We start from the raw sequence: 24249 nt of genomic DNA on the forward strand, positions 1-24249 counted from the left end.
GTAGTAGGAATAAAACTTTTTACACTGGAATCTTTTTCTTCCTATTTCCAAAATTGGTACCTCTACATTCTTGATTCAGTATATATTGAGTTATAGAAAATGAACATCTACAAGAAGGGCCGGAGGGTAGACCCGGGGAACTATAGGCCTGTTAGTTTGACCTCAGTGCCAGGGAAGCTCATGGAGCAGATTATCTTGAGGGTCATCACGCAGCACTTGCAGGGCAAGCAGGCGATCAGGCCCAGTCAGCATGGGTTTATGAAAGGCAGGTCCTGCTTGACGAACCTGATCTCCTTCTATGACAAAGTGACGCGCTTGGTGGATGAGGGAAAGGCTGTGGATGTGGTTTACCTTGACCTCAGTAAGGCTTTTGACACCGTTTCCCACAGCATTCTCCTCAAGAAACTGGCTGCTCGTGGCTTGGACTGGCGTACACTTTGTTGGGTTAAAAACTGGCTGGATGGCCGGGCCCAAAGAGTTGTGGTGAATGGAGCCAAATCCAGTTGGAGGCCTGTCACTAGTGGAGTCCCCCAGGGCTCAGTACTGGGGCCGGTCCTCTTTAATATCTTTATCGATGATCTGGATGAGGGGATCGAGTGCACCCTCAGTAACTTTGCAGATGACACCAAGTTAGGTGCGTGTGTCGATCTGCTCGAGGGTAGGAAGGCTCTGCAGGAGGATCTGGATAGGCTGGACCGATGGGCTGAGGCCAACTGTATGAAATTCAACAAGGCCAAGTGCCGGGTCCTGCACCTGGGTCACAACAACCCCAAGCAGCGCTACAGGCTGGGAGATGAGTGGTTGGAAAGCTGCCTGGCAGAGAAGGACCTGGGAGTATTGGTTGATAGTCAGCTGAATATGAGCCAGCAGTGTGCCCAGGTGGCCAAGAAGGCCAACAGCATCCTGGCCTGTATAAGAAGCAGTGTGGCCAGCAGGGCTAGGGAGGTGATTGCCCCCCTGTACTCGGCTCTGGTGAGGCCGCACCTCGAGTACTGTGTTCAGTTTTGGGCCCCTCGCTACAAGAAGGACATGGACGTGCTCAAGCGAGTCCAGAGAAGGGCGACCAAGCTGGTGAGGGGTCTGGAGAACAAGTCTTACGAGGAGCGGCTGAGGGAGCTGGGCTTGTTCAGCCTGGAGAAGAGGAGGCTCAGGGGCGACCTTATCGCTCTCTACAGGTACCTTAAAGGAGGCTGTAGAGAGGTGGGGGTTGGTCTGTTCTCCCACGTGCCTGGTGACAGGACGAGGGGGAATGGGCTAAAGTTGCGCCAGGGGAGGTTTAGGTTGGATGTTAGGAAGAACTTCTTTACTGAAAGGGTTGTGCCATCCCTGGAGGTCTTTAAAAGACGTTTAGATGTAGCCCTTAGTGATCTTAGAGCCCTTAGTGTGATCTTGGAGGTCTCTTCCAACCTAGACGATTCTGTGATTCTGTATCCTTACAGAATAGTGCAAGTAATAGGAAAAAGGTACTATTATGTGATACAGGTTTGTATTAGACCCCAGAGAATGAGACCTAGCAAAATCTTGACTCTCACAGAATCATCTAGGTTGGAAGAGACCTTCAAGATCACCTAGTACAACCTCTGACCTAACACTAACAAGTCCTCCACTAAACCATATCACTAAGGGCTACATCTAAACGTCTTTTAAAGACCTCCAGGGATGGCGACTCAACCACTTCCCTGGGCAGTCCATTCCGATGCCTAACAACCACAACCCCTCACCAGCTTCGTCACCCTTCTCTGGACTCTCTCGAGCACGTCCATGTCCTTCTTGTAGCGAGGGGCCCAAAACTGAACACAGTACTCGAGGTGCGGCCTCACCAGAGCCGAGTACAGGGGCACAATCACTTCCCTAGCCCTGCTGGCCACACTGCTTCTTATACAGGCCAGGATGCCGTTGGCCTTCTTGGCCACCTGGGCACACTGCTGGCTCATATTCAGCTGACTATCAACCAATACTCCCAGGTCCTTCTCTGCCAGGCAGCTTTCCAACCACTCACCTCCCAGCCTGTAGCACTGCTTGGGGTTGTTGTGACCCAGGTGCAGGACCCGGCACTTGGCCTTGTTGAACTTCATACAGTTGACCTCAGCCCATCGGTCCAGCCTATCCAGATCCTCCTGCAGAGCCTTCCTACCCTCGAGCAGATCGACACACGCACCTAACTTGGTGTCATGTGCAAACTTACTGAGGGTGCACTCGATCCCCTCATCCAGGTCATCGATAAAGATATTAAAGAGGACCGGCCCCAGTACTGAGCCCTGGGGGACTCCACTAGTGACCGGCCTCCAACTGGATTTGGCTCCATTCACCACAACTCTTTGGGCCCGGCCATCCAGCCAGTTTTTAACCCAACAAAGTGTACGCCAGTCCAAGCCACGAGCAGCCAGTTTCTTGAGGAGAATGCTGTGGGAAATGGCTCAGTTGTTTGCAGTTAGCTGGTCTGAATTTAGTCTCACAGAATGGTTTGTGTTGGAAGGGACCTCAAAGCCCATCTAATTCCAACCCCCTGCCATGGGCAGAGACACCTCCCACCACACCCGGCTGCCGAAAGCCCCATCTAGCCTGGCCTTAAACACTTCCAGGGAAGGAGCATCCACAGCTTCTCTGTGTAGCTTGTTCCAGTACCTCACCACCCTCATAGTAAAGAATTTCTTCCTTGTATCTTATCTAAATCTACTTTTTTTCTTTTAGTTTAAAACCATTACCCCTTGTTGTATCTCTACACTCCCTGACAAAGACTCCATTAGTTAGGTTTAAGTGGATGCACTCTAGTTGGAAAGGAAGATTTGAGAAGACACTACATACTCATTAATTCTCTTGTCCTGTTTGAATGGAACATGCAGTGCAAAAGTTGGTTAAAAGCACAACCAAGCAAACAAAACCAGCTGGTAACAGGAAGGTACCATATCCTGTTAGTATAATGTAAAGATGCTGCCATTATATTTTCAATTTCTTGGGAAATTTTTGTTTTATTTTGATACACTGCGTGTAAGGATTAAGACATTTACACACATACGTGCTGCAATGTATTTTGGCACTACAGCCTTTGATTTTTCTGCTGTTTTAAGGAGTAGCAATGTGTGTTACAGAGCTGCTGTTTCTTGGCTATGCTGGTTTCCATAGACGTTACAGTATTCAAGTATGTGCTTTAAAAAGCCAAGTAGCAATTCCAATCCTTTTCTTCTAAGAGTTTGAAAAGAGCACGAGTGGAGATAGGAAAGGTGCAGTTGGGTTGTATATATAATTGAATTACCTTGCTTTAAGCCCACACCTTTCTGGAAAGCTGCACTAAGTCTATGCAAGCTCTTCCTCGCTTCTGTTAGCGTGCTGTCTTGTAAAAGAGAAAAGGAAGCTGACTGGGTCCCCCGGGTTTTGTTCCACCATTATGCTGACAAATGTTTTGATTGGTGGAAGTTTTAAAAAGCTGGTTTAGAAATTGGGTAATGACTTTGGAAAGCCCTTTTAAAAAATAAAATCAAAAAGACCAAACAAAAACAAGCAAACCAAACACACACACAAAACCCTCACCATCAATATTCTTTTGATAAGCTTATACAGGAATAGAAAGTATGAACTATTTTTAAGTAATTCATAATTGTCCTTTCCTTGTTTTATTTCACGTTTATTCTGTTCTATAATCTTTAAGCAACATTCCCCTACACATACTTGTGGCCCCAAAATGTTTTCGAATAGCCTGATCAGTCAAATACTGGTTGTGTTATGACAAGCTGTTTATAAGCCTGATGTGGAAGGTAAATATTAGTGTGGTAACTTCAGGAAAGAACAAGTGTCAGATACATTTATCTTTGAAAAGGCAGCATTGTGCTATGCTTCACTGCTTGTAATATAAACTGATTTGTTTAAAGGGGGTATTTTATAAAGAAGGGACTTGTAATTAAGGAAATTGCATGTTCTTTAATTACTGCTGTTTCAGAACGATCTACACTAAAATGGTGTTCTGTGTCCTCCTTTTCTGTAGGAATATAACAGGCACAGGCTCTAAAGCACATCTGCTTAAGTATTTTTATCCTACATAGTAAAGTAATTCTGCCCATTGATTTAGTTGTTGAAGGGAGATGTTACTAGTTTTGTAGATAATGAAGAGAAAGTACAGTTGGCTTAGTCCTGTATATAAACTATTAGAGAACATCCAAAGGAGGGCTACAAGGATGCCAAAGGGTCTGGAGGGCAAGATTTGTAAGGAGCAGCTGAGTGAGGTCCCTTGGTTTGCTCAGCCCAGAGCAGAGCAGGCTGAGGGGAGGCCTCATGGCGGCCTGCAGCTCCCTCACGAGGGGAGCGGAGGGGCAGGCGCTGAGCTCTGCTCTCTGGGGACAGCGACAGGACCAGAGGGAACGGCATGGAGCTGGCACAGGGGAGGGTCAGGCTGGGGGTTAGGGAAGGTTCTGCACCCAGAGGACTGAGCCTGCTGGAGTTCAAGAAGGGCTTAGACAATGCTCTTGGACACGTGGTTTGATTTTTTGGGTGGTCCTGTGAAGCCAGGAGCTGTACTCGATGATCTTTGTTGGTCCCTTCCAACTCAGGATATTCTGTGATTCTATATACAGCATGTGGAAAAAAAAATGCTTTCTAAGACCCATGGGAACTTGGAGCACATAATTAACCTAAATGGAGCAAGAAACGCGGTGGAGCACCTACAGCTCCCTAGCTGCTGTTCACGGCCCTGCCTGACGAAGGCAGCAGGAGCACATGGGACCTCCCTTCTTCCCAGAGTACTAGTGGGTGCTCCATCCAGCTGCTTCTGCATGGAGATTATCTCATTTAGGAGGACTTCAAAACAGAAGAAAGAATATCATTGTTCTACAAACAAGTAAGGGATCAGATATGAGTAGAGATCTAAGCAGGTAATTCTCTCAGTAGGCTAGTCCTCATTACTGGTGGTGGTTTGCACAGAGGTAAAAGCAATTCTAGGCTGCACTAGATCATCTTTAAAGGTCCCTTCCAGCCCCAACCATTTTGTGATGCTGTGATTCTAGAGTGTTAAGGTAGTTCATAGCAGGAGACACCAAGAAAACAAAGCAAATTATGTTTGGGTTCTCCTTTCTTGGTGGTGTTTGTTTTTAGGTAAATGCTGTGGTTCTGGCCATAATTGGGGATGGGGGAGTGATAAGGGATTATACCCAGTTGTTGTATAACTTTCCTTTTCCAAAAATACTTATGTCAATTGCTGTGTTGCCAGTTGTAACTAATATCTGGTAGGAACAAGGATCGTCCTTGTGGCCAAGTACAGAATTCGAGGCAACCTGTTTTTTCACTTTTGTGTCTATTCCCAGCACAAGTCTATATGCTACCTTTTCCTCTTGCCTGCTTCTCTGCATTGTGATATCAAGCTGAGTATTTGATGCCAAATGTGAGTTCTGTCTCTGGGCATACTTAACCTGTGTAGAATGCTTATGTTTTGTACCGTGCACAGCCAGAATAGACCTACGTATTGTCTATTTAACATACCAGATTGTAAAGATTTTTAGCATCTGCTCCGCTGAATAATTTTCAAACCTTGTGGTATAATTTTCAAGAGTGCAAGTTTCCTAAGGTTCCTGATGTTTAGTCTCTAATAATACGGGCTTTCTGAGATGAATAATTTTTCTGCTAACAAGTTATTCCACAGAAGAACATTTTGCAAATATTTATCACCTGATGTATCCTAAAGGCTTCTGAAATGCTGTACCTTGATTTGGTTTGGAAATACGAGTAGATACCAAATGCTGTTTGCTTATCTTCTGCGATAAGATTAATGAGTCTTCTAAATTATTAAGGAGTATTCTCTCATGTTCCAGACCTGACTCTGAATCGGCACTATATGCTAAAAGCTACTCATTAGTAGGTAAACTGATAACTGAATGCATTTTTTATTGCTGACTGAGTGGGAATTTCCCCATCTGGAAGAGAATGATAGGCTGATAGAAATAGTTTGTATGGGAGTGTGATGATGTTAAAGGTTTTGCCATTTTGTGCATTTATTTTGGGAGATGTTTGTTTAATGGGCTCTGCCCTGGAGTACCCTGCATGAAAAGTTATCAACAGGAAGTAGTTTGAATCTTGTCTTGCTGCCTTCATGCTGTTCTTACAGACGTGAGATTTTGATTATAACTCTGGTATGTGCCAAAGTGTGCTCCTGTACAAGCAGTACAGTTTTATTTAGCATATCTTCATCCATAAATTGTCATTCCTATCACTGATTTACCATAAAAAAACTGGCTGTTAAGCAAAGCAAAGCAACGAAGCAAAAGAGAGTTCCAGGTTTCAGTATGGCTGCTGTAGCATACCAGGTATTATCCAAATGCATTTCAAAAGCATAATTGCTAGCCATAAGGCAGAGAAAGCAGGCATTATTCTGACTGAACTCATAAGCCCAGAAGTTTAAATTGGCACTTAATGAAATTTTGTTGAAATAGGTCTTCATGATGTACTCATATCACCAGTATATGTAGGACAACTTCTTTGCTTATATGCAGATTTAAAATATGCTTTATGATAATAAATTAGTGCCTTAAAACCCATGCCTCAGAATGCCAATTCCCTTTTAGGTGTGGCTCATGCAGGATGATTAGCGACTCCTGACAATGTATCTCCATTTAAACCCATCTAAATCTGGATTGCTAGAGTTCTGTTGTGTGCCGTGTCCTGTATTGCTCCTACCCCACTGCTACATGCTCTCTCCTTCTGTCTTCTTGCATCAGCCCTTACTTGGTCTCCATCCCGCTCAGCTCCCTGAGCTGCCTTCTGGGGGGCTGGTACACTGGCTGCACACACAGATGGGGGCACAAACTCAGAAGCAGCGACGAGGGCAGGACCATACCAGCCTAGATTTAGATTGACTGAATATGTTGTGAAGACACACCCGTGAAACATCACTCATTTGGAGTATGTTATTGTCAAGTTTCCACTGAGGCTGGAAGTTTTGAGTTGAAATGTACTTTAAATTAAGTAGAGAATTTGCAAAACAATAGGGGAGAGGAAAAACTGTAGTGTGAGTCATAAATGGGAGCTTCAGCCACTGTACGCTTATAACTGCTGAAATCCTGTGGATTAGGTAAAAGAATAACTGTAGTTCCTAGTGTGTAATCAGCTCCTATGTTCATTGTAGTTTCTGTTTGCTGGGATAAAAGAACCTGTTTAGTCATCAAAGCTTAGTGTTAATATGAAATTCTGTAGTTCATAACCAGTATGTCTAACAACGCAGTTTAGAAGTTGTGCTCAACTAATGTTTGTATTAAATGTTTATTATTTTTAAATGTTGCTATTCACTACTCATAACATTTGTGGCATGCTAAGCACATCACAAGACACAAAAATGCACATATTACTTTGGAAGTCAACAGTGTAATGATGGATAGAAGAAAGAGATGACAATATATAAAGGCATTTTTATTAAATGCCAAGTGAAACAGTGGAATAATTACAATAGAACATTGGCTGGGACACAAGATTTGCAGTCTGCCTGCACTGGCTAGAAGGAACTGATAGGGACAAAAATTATGTATAAATGGTCTGTTCAGAGTCCACCAAAATTGCAGAAGGTTTAACTGTGACTGTGTAATCAAAAAAAAAAAAAAAGTTTAGTGGAATCAGTTATAACTAACTTCTTTTGACTGAATGTGAGAGTATATTCCAACCTTCTTATTCCAGTTTGAAACAGGAATTCTCTCAGTTATCACAGCACAATAATGCTTACTGTAAAATGGACATCAGTCTTTATTTTAGCTATTCCTCATTTTGACCACTTTGACATTTAATGATGAAATCCTAGGAAAACAAATGCTGCTTAATGGCTGCAAAGTTGCAGTAGGTACCTAACAGCTGTGGGGCAGTTTCATAGTTGTTCTCTGGTTTTCCTTGTCAACCGTATTTATCATTGGGAATTTCAGATGTTGTAACTTTTATGCAAAACTTCTATAAGATTTTGACGATGTCAACATGTCTCATTGGAGTAGTTTTAACTTTGATGAGCTTCAGATGAGACTGTGAAGGACTTGTGCCTAGATTTCTTGCTAGACCATTAGGTAAGCCTCCAAAACCAGACAGATCTGTTACCTATCAGCATGCAAATCTCTGTGGCACCTAGCCATGTAGACCATCTCAGAAGGAGGAACAGAAATGAAAATTTTAGCCTTCCAAGCCAACATGACATTCAGAACTTGCTTTCGAGGATTAAGAAGGGTTTTCTTACAGCTTGGCTTGCAGGCATCTAGCTATTGCCATCATCCTGCCCGGCGGACTGTGGCAGTGGTTGGAAACTTGGAAAACCCTTCCATTCACAGAACTTGACACCCGCTGATGTGTAATGGCATCAAGTGACAAGTTTGTTGCTTGCTGCAGCAGCTGCCAGGATGCTGCTTAGCTCTTCTGTAACTAATCAAGCAGGCACTTTGGCATCCTTGAGAACATACTCAGAAACACCAAAGCAGAAATGAAATACTGAATTCCACCCATCTCCCTCTTCCAAAAACACTTGTAGTTCTAAATTAAGGCATTTTCTTAAACTCTTATATTTCACTTTGTTGATATTTCTTCAGAGGTTCAGCAATGGCATTATTCACAAAAGGGAGTTTTCTCTTCATTCATTTGGGAGATTAATGTGGCCAAACTTGGAATTTAACTATTATTATTTAACTATAGAAAAGCCACACTGAGTGGTAAGTCATTAGTTTGGGTGACTATAAATGGCACTGTTCTGGAGAATTTGATATCAGAGAGTATGTTTGCATTTGTGAGGTGAAATGCGTTCAACCTTTCTCTGGAATTTAGGACTTGTGTGAGTTGTGGGGTGCTTAAAAGTGATCAACTCAGTATTTAGTTGGTTTAATACCTTCAGTCTGAGTCTGCTTCCTAGTCTTGATTGTCATACCCCTCCCTTATTACTGATTTTTCATCACTTTCCCGTCTTTTAATGTTTCTTTAGTTTATCTTGTGTGAGAACAAAGCAAATTCCAGCTAGGATTGCATATATGGTGGCACTGCAGCTGGGTAAGGCCCTACTTCCCTTCCTTGCCGGTCCTTCATTTCCACTTCTGCACTGCCACCTGCGTTGTGCCAGCACGTGTTTGTGCAGCCATGTGATAAACCAAGTCAGGGAAGTGATTCACCTGGAGAAGGAAAACCCTGCCAAAAATGACCAACAGCCAGCCTGAAGCACTGTCGTCTTGGTGGCTAGGCTGGCGCGGGAGCAATGAGCTCCTGTGGGGGAGAAAAGGTAGGAGTTGCATAAGTTTGTTCTTCTGCTGAACAAATAATAACGGAGGCACAGCCTAGAAACTAATGTTTTGCCTAAAAATAAGAGTTAGGTAAATAGAAGTGCATAATAGAAGTGCACAAAGAACTGCATGTGCAGGTTTAATTAAAAATGATTGACACTTCTTAGTGCATATTCTTGAGTTTATCTGAAATCCTTATGTTGATTTAGGCCAGGTCAGTTCCTTACTTAGTTAAATTAAAGCAATGAAGTATTCTTGAGTAAACAAAGCGTACCCGTACCGGCGATGCTGATGAGGCTTAGGCAAACTTCTCGATAGCTGAAGTTTACATCACTGAAATGAGGTTTTCCGATGCAATTCCTGAAAGCCAGTAGAGTAGAAGGTTGCAGCCTTTTTCAGGAGCCCTGTAGGAGTCAACACTTGAAGTATCGGTGCGTCAGTCAGCAGCTGAACATTGTGCAGTCCCTGTGTACTGTGGCCAGCCAGCTGAACCCTACCACCAGGTTTTTAGTGGTCATGTTCTTGAGTGTATTGCTCCATGCCTCAGCTTTGGGTCTGTTAGGGCAAGTGAGGAAGAGGAGTCGGATTCCTTATACTTCAAATATTCACTTTTTCATTTTTTTCCAGTTATGTTTCAGTTTTCTCTAATGCCAGTGACAAAGTTGCAACCTCACAGTTAACAACTGTATGGTTTGCAGATAATAGTGATAGGGTTAAGATAAGATGTGGCAACTTCAGAAGTATTTTCAAAGTGAAGTTATCTGCAAGGACATAAGCCAACCTAGCAGCTTGCTGCTGCTAAGGAAGTTCCTGAGCACTCTGCCCTTTCCCTTCCTCCCCACCCATGTTGGTGCTAGCACCTCGGAGCTTTGTCAGCTCATTTAACTCACTAACTAGGCAGAAAATGAACCTGGCAAAAGTGGAGAGCTAGCTGTCTGTTGCATGAGTGAGCTGCTGAGCACAGAAGAGGAAGCAGAACTATGAGGCTGATGGCAAAGGCAGGGAAACAAGTGAATTCCCAGTCTTTCATCTGTAACTGCGCTGTGCAACTTGATGCTCAATACAGGCAACACAGGTAAGGTGTGCTGCTTATACTATTAACACTGTGTGTGTGTAAGCTATCTAACCATACATCTTTTGTTGCAAAGGCTGACTTCTGTATTATGCCACCCATAACACTGGATCAAAGCTAAGACTCCATTAGTGGTCCTAAAGTTACTGTCATTAGGTGATTTTGATATCATAACTAATGGTAAGAATTAGGAGGAAGGTATTCATATACTATGCTAAGGAAGAACCCCATTAAGGTTGCAGTCTTCTTTTCTGAAGCAAGAAGGCAGGGTAAGATATATATTTTTATGTCAGAGGACTCTTCAAGTTCCAGATAATCAGTGAAACCCAAAACAAGGATGCTCAATCTGAATTTTTGCTCAGTAACAGGAGAGAAGTAGCAGCAGTGTTTTTTACAGAATTTCTTTTGCCAGCATTCTGCATGCCAGATAATGCAATCCACTGTTCAGTAAGTTTTGTTAGCATGAGAGAGAAAGGAATCTCCTCACGGGAGCTGTCTACTGCTGTGAGAGGAAACCACGACAGCTCCAGAGCAGCTGGGGACCGTGCCCACTCCACCCATGTGGCAGGGCTGTTTGGCATTTGGGTCTTCCAGGGCACTGGTGGCTGAAATGGCCCGTGCCCAAACTGCTGGGCAGCAGGTGGTAGCCAGGACATGTGGTAAACCAGGTCTGCAAATTGATTCAGGTTTAAAAGCCCAATTTGAACAAACAAACAAACCCCACAAATATTCATTATGTCTTTCCGTTGTATTTACATCTTTGACTATTATGTGCTGCAGGAGTGGTCTCCATGCATTAGTAGCGTAGAAAACAATAGCTCAAGGACTTTTGGCTAAAAGAGGGAAGGACCCTAATGCATGTTCTTGATGCTTTTTGGAATTGATTTTTACAGTGAAGCATAAGCCATTAGTTCAAGCTTCTCAAACGTGATCATAAGTACGAATTCACAATTGGCAATGAAGACAAGTACAGCACCTTTGGTTAGGTAGCTTTGTCACTGTGCACCTGAGAGCTGTATTTTTCTGGGGGAGCCTATCATGGTAGCATTAGCTTTCATGAGTTTTGTCTTCTGCCTTTCTTCTGTAAACAGAGATCCAAGCCATATTAAACTTTATTACTTGCAAGCTCTGTTACGGCCAACAAATTTTCCATTGTTTTTTAGTCTGTTGGTTTCCAACAAGAGAGATCCTCAAACTGTAGTCAGCAAAAATGCATTAAACAGCTTTTTTTGAACGCTCGGTTTGAGTATATGTGGCTGTCTGCACAAAACTAAGTGGTCTGTCATCATTTTCAAAAAAAAAAATGTAGGAAACTATCCTATCCAGGTCAAGTTCCCTTTCAGCCCTCTGGTGTGGAGGAAAATGCTGACAAGTATGATGCTTTTATTCAGTGTTTTCTTGTACATACAGAGAAAAAAGAACTTCAGTTTGTGCATACACAGATTTTTAACTCTGCATACTGTCTTCCTCAAAGGCAGAGGAATAATCAGTTTGCTTCCTTTACATAATGAAAATCACATCCAAATTTGTTAAGTTACAAAGAGAGAGAGGATTTACCATTATCTTAGTAAACAAGTAAAGATAAACAAATCTGTAGTAGTTATTTTCACAATGGTATGTGCTTTCTTTCCTCTCTGTAAATTCTGTATAGTGCTCCAAATTCTATGTGGAAATGGGTCTGAGCCTAAAAGAAGATAATGGAAATTACTCTTTCAGCCACACTTCTCAGCACCCAGCAAACTAATGCATTTATCTGAAAAAGCTGAAGTGAAATGAGTCTGCATGAAACCAGTCAGAGCTGTTAAGCTGGAGCCAAACAAATACATTGATATTTTAAATGGTAACAATAAATTCCCATCAGTTAGACCTGGACTATCTGAATTTACCCTAGGTTAAAAGAAAAAAAGAGAGAATTTTAACCAGTTCAATTCATTTAAAAATGACCCGCAGATGGGATTTGAGAGAATAATAGCCAGAAGATAACAGTGAGAAGATCATGGCAGAGCAGCAGCTCAGATTTTGATGCATTTATGCAGAGCGGGCAGCAGAGAGATGGGGAGAATTCCCCACTGCAAACTTTGCAGAGCACCAGCATAATACGCTCATTTTATTTCCACTGACTGCTAATGTACTGTAGCTGTTTATAGCAGTATTACATTTGTGAAGTCACATGTTGACAACATATATATATATCAGAAGTGCATTACATAGTCTGTAAATATCGGTGTGTTTTCTCTCATTTATGTGCATGTTTTTAGGTACAGTCATGTGAAAAAACACGTGTTTCCTCTGGTTCTGCTCTGCTTTGTCATAGGGCAAGTACTTCTTGTCTAGTTCCAAGAGTCCTGAAATATGTTTGGTAAATACTAAATTTTATCATCACCTCATATAGTCTAATGAGAATGTGGAAATGGAGACTTTCAAAACTTTGTAATTTTGACATTTGGAAGGGCAAATTTTTTATCAAAACATCAAAAATTGTGCAGCCACCAAAATTCAATTATAAATTGAATTCCTAAGCAGGAAACCTCAGCTGTGATACGGTAGCTCTGGGAAATCTTTTCTTTTATTTCCTCTCTCTTACTCTTGGGAAAATCTGAAATACATTTGCTGCAACTTAAAAGGAAAAAGAAATGGTTGGGCTGGCTTGGAGAAGTTAAGGTTGAATAACTGCATATGGACAACAGCACAAGAAAACGAATGTAAGAGCTGGTAATGTAGATGCTTGGCAGGCTACAGGAATTTCAATATTCTAATGAATGACAGCTGCAGGTAGGTAGTTACTAAATAATGCAAGCCAACCTCTTTTTGTTCAACTTAAAGAATTGATTATCACATTTTTGATCAGAAGAAATATACCCTAAAAGTTGTGTGTGGCCTCCTATAGCCTACAGCTGCTATCAGGGAGAATCATGGAATACAGCGTGTGTGTATGTGTGTATCCTGTGGCTTTTTTCGTAGACTCTTTGGTGTTTGAGGTGCTGGAGGTCAGAAGCGAGTAGTTTCTCTAAAAACGTAATAGAAGACAGTTTGTAGCAGCAGATGAGCAATATCAGTCTATGGAAATACCAAGGCTCTTGCACTCAAACTTGACCTTGCGTAGAAACTTACAAAAGAGGAAAATTCTGAGTGTGTGCGCGCAGAGCCTGCCGTGGGTATATTTTGAAGTGTTTTCCTGATAAGACATTTACCCCAAGGGGATTGTACTTGCCTTGACCTCCTCTGACCTCAGCTGCAGTTCATTTAAACGCAGTATTAGTAAAGTGCACCTGCAACAAGCAGTTTTCTCCTGTTCCACTGGCATACTGTCAGGTGGTGCTGAGCTGAGACCCGCTCTCTGCCTCATGTTCCTGTGCGGGCATGAGCGACGTGAGCGCAGCCCGCATTTGCGGGGAGCCTCTGGAAGGCTGGCCAGCATGAGAGGAAAGCGTGTTCTCAGATGCTTAGCAAATGGTTTGTGCTTTTGGAAGTGGATGATAAAGATCCCAGTTGCTTCTCAAGACTGGAAAATAAAAAAAATTCCAAGTATTATACTTGCAACTTTTAACTCAAAGACCACTGGCAATCATTCTTCATCTTCCTTTGTTACCACCCACTGTCCATTTGTTTGTCATTCGATTTATTGACATTATTTCTTTTCTTTCCTTCCCAAATATAAATGCAATCTTAGTACGAAGTGTCTCATTAGTGTACTGCCTCTAGCGTGGTTCTCTATTTATAGGTAGTGTAGAAGGTTACAAAATGCAGTGAAATGCTTATTGGAGGGAGGAATAGCACCCAATAAATTATCTGGGCTCTGTAAAACATTATGACGGCAGAGAAAAATAAATGGATTTCTACTACAGATCTTAAGGAGTTCTTTCTTACTATAAATCTTTTTTTTTTTAAAGAGTACTTCCTCAGATAGTTCTGTTGCTTGCAAAAATGTAGTAAGTGAACCTTCATCTATTTTCCATATGTTTTTCCCCTCTGAAAATTTTCTCCACCTTTAAACATCACTCTCTTCTCCCTGCTCTAAAATTCTTTCACCCTCTTTGCACAAGCATCTGAATATCCATGTAATCTAACTTGAAAAGAATGCCAAAGAGGAATGTGGAGCAGATAGGTGAAGGTTTGGGAGCGGGCACTCTCTTGGAGAATGATTACAGAAATTGGGACACTTCTAACTGCAGGATAGGTTGAGGGGGGCGTGTAATAGAAATCAAAAATCATAATGGCTTAGGAAAAAGTAAATAGAGGTGACAGAAAAGAGTTGAGTTTTTATCTGTTGTTTGTTTGGTTGGTTGGTTGGTTGGTCGGTCTTTTTTTCTGCAACAAAAATTGGCAGCTCAAAGCACACACAATAAGGTACTTCAGACAAAGCTGTTAGGCTGTGGAATGTCCTTCCATGGGATGTTGTGGATACTAAATTTTAAATGAGTTCAAAAGGTAATTGGATAAATTTATGAAGGAAAATTCCATGCATGACTATCAAGTTCAAAGACACCATCTGTATTCAGGAATATTCAGGAAGTTTCCAGTTTGCTTATTGCTGGAGTTGAGGGTTTGGAGAAAGTGTTGCTGCATGTGTCCTTACACGCTGGGCCGCTGCCAGGAGCAGCGTAATGGACAAGCTGGACTTCTGGTCTGATCTGCTAGGGCTGCTGTCATGTTTTAAACTATTTTGTCCTCTCTAGGGCTTTCCTTGTGGTATTTATGATCCTTCTGATCGTTGGCAGCTTTGCTTAATTTGCAGTTGTTGCCTCTGTTATTTTAAATCTCATCAGCTAAATTGCATCATTCCTTTTTAGATGAGGTCTATTGCATTCTGTTAATACTCTAAGTTAATAATTTATCATGCACAGATGGATCACTTTTCCATGACAATCATCTACTCTCTCCCTGAATTTGTGTTTTAGAGTTTTATTCTGAATTAACATTTAATAAAACCATTTTCTGGAGGAGCATTTAAATGACAATAAAATCTCAGGAAGTATTCCATGTTTTTTTACCCAAAGTTATCTGAAATTGTCTTGCTTGAGACATGCCCTGTCTTCTCATTACTTCACCTTGCACAACACGGTACTGCAGTGATTGAAAGCAACAGTTTAATAAATACCCCACAGCATACAAATTGAATACAAAAGGAAAATTTGGGATTATGATCTGCAGCATCTCCATCTTTCAAAAAAAAAAAAGCACAAAAAGGAAGATAATCTCTTAAAACGCTCTCTCACTAGACCCAGGTTGGGCTTTAAGTGTTTTTGGCAACCACACTGCTGGAGCTGTACAAACCAGCTGCAAGCTGGAAACAAGTCGTACTGTGCACTACGGAAACTGCCAAGGCCAGCAGACAATGCACAGCAAGCAGTGCTTGTGTTCTAGCTTGTCATTAGACTAACAATACAGTTCAGCTGCAGCATCACGTCATGCTCCTACATGGTACAGTGCATTTTCTCTGAAAACAAAGGTATCCAAGCTCAGTATCAAGCTTAATCTAAGAGTTGCACACGTGTGTTGATACGGCAACTTGTATGAGAAGGGAGCCACTTGATACCATGCATAGCTGCAAACCCCTGCCTAAGAAAGAGTTCATTTGGGAATACATAGAAAGGAGGAAATGGTAAAAGCAAGGAGGGAGGAATGCTGGATCAAAAGTAAGAATTGCTGCTGGGCAGGAGCACCTGGACAGGCCGGTGCAGGCCATGGGGGCAAAGCAGCACAGCTCAATTAGCTAAAGAAGTTGTCCAGGGTGAAAACGACCACCACGAATGTTAAGCATCAATGGAAAAATTACCAAAGCTACTGAGAAACTAAACACCTAGAATGTGTTTTAATGCAGTATTTCAGAACAATGTGCGTTCTGCCTCTTCTGACCAATGACTTTGTTGCTTGAGATTTGCATATGATGTTATTGCCTTTCTCACTGTAAGGTCAGGTGATACTTCTCTGAGAAGTCAAAAGGTGTGGATTGGAGGTTGTCAGAGTTTAAGGATTATTTATTTTCTTGTAAGTACTCAATTTTTTCGGTCACTTTCATTCATCTTACTACCTGCTTTTAAGTAAAACTTTGACAAATTACGGTAAAATACAGAAGATGCTTTAGCATGGCATTTTCAAAACAATTTTTCTAAAGATCACTGTGAATTCTGGAACAGATCAGAGTTAAAATAATAATGTTACAAAATGTCAAAGCTGGTAAAGCTATTAAAAAGAAAAGGAATTTTGACTAATGGCCCGTGTATGTGGCTTAACATTTAAGTAAAGATTGCATTGCTGACTCCGATTTGAAAATGGGGCTAAGCTGTTTTTGTCGCTTCCTGCTGGAGCGCGTTTCCTTTGTCTGGCCGTGGCTGTGGGCAGAGCTCGGTGCAGACTGCGCTGGAATTTTCCAGCAGCGTCCCCGCTGCTGCCAGCACTCCTCGAGCCGCCACCAGCCCGCTGCCGGGCATGTGGCCCTTCCAGGCCCCAGCCATGTCTGTGTTAAAGCTGACTCAGTCTTCTGGGCTCCTGTGGCAGCCCACACCAAGGAGGGTCCTTCGGAGCAAGTGACCTGGGAAATGGTGCCTTTGGGAGCCCGGGGAAATGGCTCGATGGTGCATCATATCACCTCTGTGCAGAGGAGTCTCAGCCACCTTCCATCAGGAAATTGTCAGTAATCTGCCTTCATTTCTTGAAATTCTTATATGCTGTTTTCTGTTTTAACGAAAAGGAAAACAGGATGTTGGAGGGTCCTTTGTGATGATCCTTAAAGACTTCAGTGCAGCAGCTCTGCAGCTTTCCTGTTCTTTTTGTTGAAGGTTTCATTTCTTCTGGATGAACGTGGCAACGCGGCTTCTTCTGGATGGCTTACGCACTTCTGCTTGATATCCCCACTTTCAAATCTCTCTCAGATTTTTGTTAATGAGCAGATAAGACTTGAACACCTGGAATCCGTTCTGACAGAGCCATCAAGGCGATTCCTAGAAGTGCACTGTTCCCTTTTTTTCCCCCCTCCACTTCCCGGTGTAGCAGAAAATCATGTGCTACTTGCAGTCCAGTATCAAAGAAAGGTTTCTGTTGGCTTTTTTTTTTTTTGCTTTTAGTTTTTTCCCCTCCGTATGAATTGTTTCTGATCCTTGGATCACCATCTACCAGAATTTTTGTAGGGATATTATAATGAACTAATGAATGCTCTGATAACACCTGTTTGACTGTGGTCAGTCAAACTGTATACCAGCTTCCTCTCCTCGCATTTCGTCACGTCCTAAACACTGGTGAGGTTCTCGGTTGCCCATGCTCTGGTTCAAGGGACGCACAGGATCACCAGAGTTTCTTTGGTGAACTGGTGCCCAGGAATCAGCACTGTGTTCAAGGGCAAGAAAAATATATTTGCTGCAGGATGTAATTTCATTTGTATGGTCCCAAGCATTCTTTCCTTTGCATTGTTGCTTAAATATATTCATGATGCCCTGAAAGGGGGCTATGCGCAGAAGTTTTTTAAATTGCTTTTGCTGTTTTCGCTGCTGTTTCTAGCTTTTATAAATGTACATATTCTGCAAAGATCAAAGGTGGTGTGAAAAGAGGTTTTCTAAGTGAGTTTTCATCCCAGCGATGTTTTCTCAAATACAAAAGATGAGGAATGGGAAGAGAAGTTGTCAGTTTGTTCTCCTAAACTTTGTTTTTCTTCAGTGTTCTTACTTTAACCAAAATTTTTAATAAGCCAGCGAAGTAGGTACTAAGAGAAGTAATGTTAAATATTTTAATAAAAATCTCCTCCTAGCTGATCCACACATGCACACAGTGTGTGGATATTTCATTAATCCTCCTGAGAGACTTCAGAATACTTTTCAAGAGCAGTTCTTCTGGTTTTATGCTGTTATTGGAAAAAAATACATGGATTTTTTTTTAATGTAAATCTTTCCAGGTCTACTTTGTTTTGTAAGTTTTGCTTATAAAATTATAAAGTTACAGGTTATAACCGTATTTTGAAGGCTGCTGTATCAACTCGGAAAGGATTACATTTGCATCTTTTTGTAAAGCCTGTGCAAGGAAAACATTTTTAAAGCTGTCTACTACCTTATGGTAAAGTTCAAGGGAGCAGATAAGTGAACTTGTAGTTGTTTGTTACAACTTGGTTACAACCATACACTTATTTCAAAATAAAAAGATTCTATTGTGATGGAAAGGGAAGATTGGGGAGACAAGGGAAAATTCCCTTGTGTTTAGTCTGTAGAAGTCTAGTTAAATTCTGAGTCCTTGAGAAGCTTTAAATGATGTTGTTTATTTAAACAAGGAATTAAGAACTGGGCCAAGCAAGGCATGGGCTCTTAAGCTCAATAAAGCAGAATCAGAAAGGTCTTGAGGCATGACCACAAGGCACTTGTCTTAAATGTGTCTTGTAGAAATAAATGCCATTCAGTTTTTTGCGTATGTAGGAAAACTTATTTCCAGTATTGATGTAACTGGGGAAATTTTATAAAGTTCAGTGAAAAAAATATTTGTCAGTTCCTTCAAATTTACCATCAAATAATGTTTGCATGTATGTAGTTTAATATTGTCTGTTTGCTTTGTTACCTTTTAAATAGCCAGCACATAGAGGAAAGTATTTATTTTCAAGGGGAAAAGAACGGAAATTATCGTAGCGTTATACATCAGAAAGCAGGATGAGTGTTCCTCGGATACTTAAAACTCAGAGTATTTTGTGTTCATATTTAAAGTGCATTTTCTTTGTTTAAAAAAAATCTGAGATGATCTGATGCAAGTAGTGAAATGCTTCCACGGAAACAGCTTGGAGGAGAACATATCAGAACAAATTAGAGCCACTGGCGTTTTCACTTTTTGTCAGTGATGTGCCCTGCCATATTCTACAGGTAGAAGCTCTGTCCCATCTTGACGTGAATGATGGTGCTATGTGTATGTGTTCGTATAAACCACCAAATATGGTTTGGGAGAGCTTATGTAGAATGACTGACACTTGACAAGCAGCAGCACACACAAGCTAATAAAGCCAAAGGTGGCATTACCAAGCATGTTGTACTTTTTTCTTACTGGTGGGTAGGTCTTGCTTGGGATATCTGGTACGTATACAAACAGTTTTTCTACATTAACCCACTTTTTAAATGTCCAGAGAGACAATTTCATGTGTATACTAATGTATGCTGTTGGGGACTCAGGGCTGGACGAGTACAGATTATTGCAGTGACAATTACTTTCAGACATTCTCTTAATAAAAGAGGAAGAAAGTCTGAAGTCCATGACTTTTGTATTTAAAAACTTAGAATAATTTTATCTTGTATAAAGGCAGTCTCTCTACTACTATAGTTAATAAACAGTAGCATCCCCTTCTCTTAGTAACATTTGCTAACGAGATGCTGTAAGGAAATACTCGTCTGCATTTCTTTTGCTTCTGTCCATGTGTGACAGTGGTGATCTTGAAATAATTCTGCAGCAACAGCTTGCAGTACTTCAGTAAGTCCTGGCTTTGTCGAAATTATTGCAATTGTATTGGTGCATTAAAAAAAATAAATTGATCCCTAAAACCTTCACTTATTTTCCCATTAAAATATATGTATTCTCTAACTTCCATTCTTCCTCTTTAATCTGTAAAGTACAGTATATGATGTGCTTGCTTTGTTGATTTTGGAGATAATTTTTCTTCTGTCCTTAGAACTTTGAAACAAAGGTTTTTAAAGGGATGATGAAGTACAGCTGCTGGATTAACAGACATAAGGAAGGGGGAAGGGGAGGATTGCACAGATGGTTCTAATAAAACTCTTCAAACAGCAGAGGAGTATGGTGGTGGGTGGGGAGTGGAGTGAAATTCAAATCGTAGTTCCAGTGCAAGTTTGGGGGTTGGTTTGTGAAAGAAAGTTGCATAAATGGCCATTTTAGGGTTTGGGGTTGGGCGAGTTATTTCACTGTTGTTTTCCCTGCTGCTATAGTACTGCTGGTTTCTCCATCTCCCTGTATCCCCACGTCCATATTGCTACCTGAGGCTTCCATCACTCTGACAAGAGTCATCCCCTGTAAGGCTGCATTCAGATATTGTCAGTGGGAAATAGCACTGAAAGCTTAGATTTTCACTAACCGTTGACATAAGAGATTTTGCTTGTTCTTGTAGGAAAAAACAGTAAAAAAGATGCAGTAGACTTCTGTTGCTGTGCTGGCAGGTGCTGCTCTTGTTCCCGCCTTCCACACACAATTGTACAGCTGGCTGTGAACGTAATAAGCTTTTGGCTGAGTTTGAAACTCTCTTCCAAGCTTTAATAAACCATGTATTTCTGTAAGTTGTAAGAGTTTGTACCACATAATTCATTCATAAGGATGGATAACTAGCATTGCCTTCTTTCCACTTTCAGCTGCCTTTGTACCCTTATTAAATATTAGGTCTGTAGTATTAAGTGAAAAATTAATGAATAAAAATTGCATGAAGTTGTAGCTTTAATCCTGGGGGCTTAGGGCCTGGGTAGTCCCTTGTGGTGTCAGCATCTGATAAGTAGTTCTTCAAGACACGAAGCATTGAGGTTTCCTGGTGGGAGGACAGGTTTTGGTTTTAGCGATTTGAATTCAGGTATGTCATGTTTAATATCTGGTCTTGGGTTTTTATCTTCATAGCCCATGGCAAACTATTTTGTGTGGTAAAAGAAAATACATTTTCAATGAATATACCCACAATGGTGTCACTTGTGCAATTTGCGTGTTTTGAGATTTAGATAGTATTTTTGATTATAATTATTTTTTTCCAGCTTTTTAGGATGGTTCCTATGTGTGTAAGATGGTTTTGGGTCATTGAAAGGGTCAGCCAGAGGCGGTCACAAAATGATAGGTGGATGCATATTTGGAGTTTGGTCTTAACATGTACCCAAATGATCAGACTGCAAGAAGGATGGCTTGCTCTTTCTCTGGGCAGACAGACAACTTTAGTTTGACCTCACTTTCAGAGCCAAAGTGATTAACACATGCGCATATATGTGGGCACACACTGCCCTTGCTAATCTTTCCTTTTCTTCAATGAAAGGAAGAAAGTGTTCTGAGAGCACACAGACGTTTGTTCAGCCTACACACAGCAGCCCTTTGGGATGAGTCTTCATCTTGCAGTGTCAAAAGCTTTTCAAATCAGTAGCTCAGGAGGAGCAAATCCTTCAAATGCATGAGTAACAGATACTTGTTTTTAGAGTCCTTTAGTATGAGCAAGCCATTAAGTACTTCCCTTCTCTCCATGAATCAGTTCTATTTTAAACAGCGTATTTAAAAGCAAAAAAAGTTTTTACTTTTAAACTCTAGTTTTGAGTCTATATTCCAGTACATCAGCGTATGTGTGTTAACAGCATAAATATGTCCAGAAAGGAAGGCAGGTTCCCTGCACCGATTCGTTCCTTTCCTTTAAAACAAGGTGTAGTGTGTCTACAGTATTTCTTCACCCGAGGAGCTAATTCTGAAGTGAAATAAATATTGCCCTCTGAAAGCTTCTCTCACTACCTGATCAACAGTGAGGTAATGCCACTCTAAAATGCCGTAATTTCTGAGCATGTAAGAGGCAGATTATTTTCAGCTCTTTGTGACGTGCATTATGTATAGTACGTGTGATAGTTCTCCAGTTCTTCTCTTCACTTTGGAGGAGCTGCAATGCGTATGCGCCGTTTTGAAGCTTGCTGCGTGAGGCCCGTTCCATATGAGGAAGCGGCACGCACGTGTGCCGTTGGCCACATGGGTGTGCGAGTACGGCCCCACATAAGGAAGTGGCACGCGCATGTGCCGTCGGGGCTAGCAGCACACGAGGCCCGCCCTGCGTGAGCGTATTGCATGCGCCAGTGCCCTCGAAGGCAGGGTCCCGGCGGGATCTGCTGCGGGTGGCTGCGCGAAGCCTTGCTGTGAACAAAGTGCCCCAAACCTGGGCAGTAATTGATCCTCCTGACAGACGCTTATTTCTCTAATGCAGCTGCATAAGATAACGTACATGGGTTTTAGAGCGTATTGCTTTATTACTAGCAGGATTGAGACAGAGCAATCTTAACAGGGTCTAATGCTAGTTTTTGTAGTTGTGAGTTTAGTTTATCATCAAGAAGTTGGATTACTGGCTTGCTTGGTGAATTAGACAAATTTCAGCCTCTCTTCATCGCTGAAAAGCAACAGTAGATTTCGCTTTTGCTGCGTTACTGACTCTTTCTACCAAATGCCTCACAAAAGTGCAGTTCAGAACAAGTTGGAGAAACATCTCTGTAGCTATTTTCATGTATCTGGCAAGTAATTTATGTAACTTACAAAGCATACTAAAAGCTACATGTGTATAGTATGCTGTGAGGGTTGCTTATTTCTGTTAATGATGAATGTTTCCTCAAAAGTCACCTTTCTCCCTCATTTTCTCTTTGCTGTTCTTGCTTAAACCCATTCTCTGCCCTTCATTTGTTTGTCGTTGGGCATGAAACATCTAAAATACATTTAAATTCTATATGAAAACTGTACTATTGTCTTCACCTTGTCAGTGTACTAGTCAGGAATACAAAAAAATGCCATACCTTTTAAAAGTTGGAGCAGGAATACGCTAGCTTCTTTATGCTTTTATTTGTTATATGAAAATTGTAGAGATGTGAATGTTCAAATACTTTGCCTGTACTTAAAGGCACGGGGTATTTTCTTACTATTGTGTGTGTGTCAGCTTTTTATGAATACTAATTTTTTATGGCAACAAACAAAGCCCAAAGAACGATAAGAAAAAAGTATTCTTTCAGGTTTTCAAACTTACTGGCTCTTTTTAATGTTTTTTCTTTGATCCTCTCCCTACCTCTGTGGTCCTTCCTCTTTGAATGCATGCGCATGCATTGCTCATAGGCCTGCAATTTATTGACGTGCCTAATGAACAAGAGGAAGAGATGGTTTGGGTTCTCACATCTGCATTTTGCATAAGCTGTGGAACTGGGGCTCTTGAGTGTGCTTTTGAATTTCTAGAAGATGCTTAACAGCCCAGAAATATTGGCAGGGCAAATTAAAAAGCAATACTAATCACAAGCTCCTACTCATCCTTACTAAGGAAAATGTACCACCTTGGCACGTCCTAGTCAGTAGGACAGAGATGCAGGTAGCTTACAAACATCCTCTTTTCAGAGGAGAATTTTTAAGAGGACTGAAAGGTCGTGTTTTGCTTGCTGCCTTGTACAGCGCTGCTGAGCAGAGCAACCTTTTCTTTCTGCAACCAGCCTTTGCCAAAATAGCAGTAACTGTAAATCTGTCAGGGCTAAAGGGTCCAGCCGAGGCAGTAGTCTCCCATGATTGTTCCTGTATTCAAATTACTATTATTTCGCTGATGAAAGTGACGTTCAGCGGCGCTGGAACGGGAGCAGCAATGCTGCACGAGAGGTTTCTCTGTTGGCAGGGGAAGACCTCGTGGGCTGAGCACCGGGAGGTGTGCACAGCACGAGGACGTGCTGGATGGGCCGTGCGGGAGGAGGCTGGGGCAGAGCTGGGGTCGGGCTTTGGGCTGGTCTCCTTTCCCCGTCGGAGGCACTGCGGGCGCCACGTGGCCAGGCGCTTTCTGTCTCTGGGAGCAGCCGGAGGACGCTGCCTGGGAGGTGCTCTTGGCTCAGGGAATTCAGATGGGAGGGTTCTCTCTCAGCTCGAGAACACATTTTTTCCGCTTGACTCACTGAGTGAAATCTCAATGAGTGATAAAATTTCTAAAATTAATGTTGAATTGGTTAGAATAATAAAAGGTGCATTTATCATCAGGAAGGAAGAGCAAAACAAGGGGAAAGATTCAGTAAAGGGGAAATGACCACCTTCTCAATGACAATGAGAGGCCGTAAGCAGCTGAGCACACCTCTGTTCGACAGCCTGCCCATCTCTCCAGCCACGCAGTGATTTACTGTCAGCAAGAGATTTCCTGAAAGAGCCAGGAGCCGCCTCTCTCATATCCAGTGCCCACAGGCACTTCTGTAGGGATGCTTTCCATTGAGAAGATATTAGACTACAAGTGTTTCCACAGGCTACCTCTGTACATAGCACACAGGC

General features: G+C 41.9%; 1 protein-coding gene and 1 long non-coding RNA gene across 31 annotated transcripts in view; one reads left to right on the forward strand and one right to left on the reverse strand.

Moving 5' to 3' along the window:
- Positions 1-24249, forward strand: part of PEAK1 (pseudopodium enriched atypical kinase 1) — a 118829-nt gene that overhangs the window by 30856 nt on the left and 63724 nt on the right. The window lies entirely within an intron of this gene.
- LOC310905111 overlaps positions 2150-24249 on the reverse strand; it is a 105813-nt gene continuing 83713 nt past the window's right edge. The window contains exon 3 of the long non-coding RNA XR_014588787.1: positions 2150-13786. This is a non-coding gene — a long non-coding RNA (uncharacterized lncRNA). The remainder of the gene's footprint in view (positions 13787-24249) is intronic.

The sequence above is a fragment of the Anser anser genome, assembly GCF_964211835.1.
Source record: "Anser anser genome assembly, chromosome: 10".
Lineage (NCBI taxonomy): Eukaryota > Metazoa > Chordata > Aves > Anseriformes > Anatidae > Anser > Anser anser.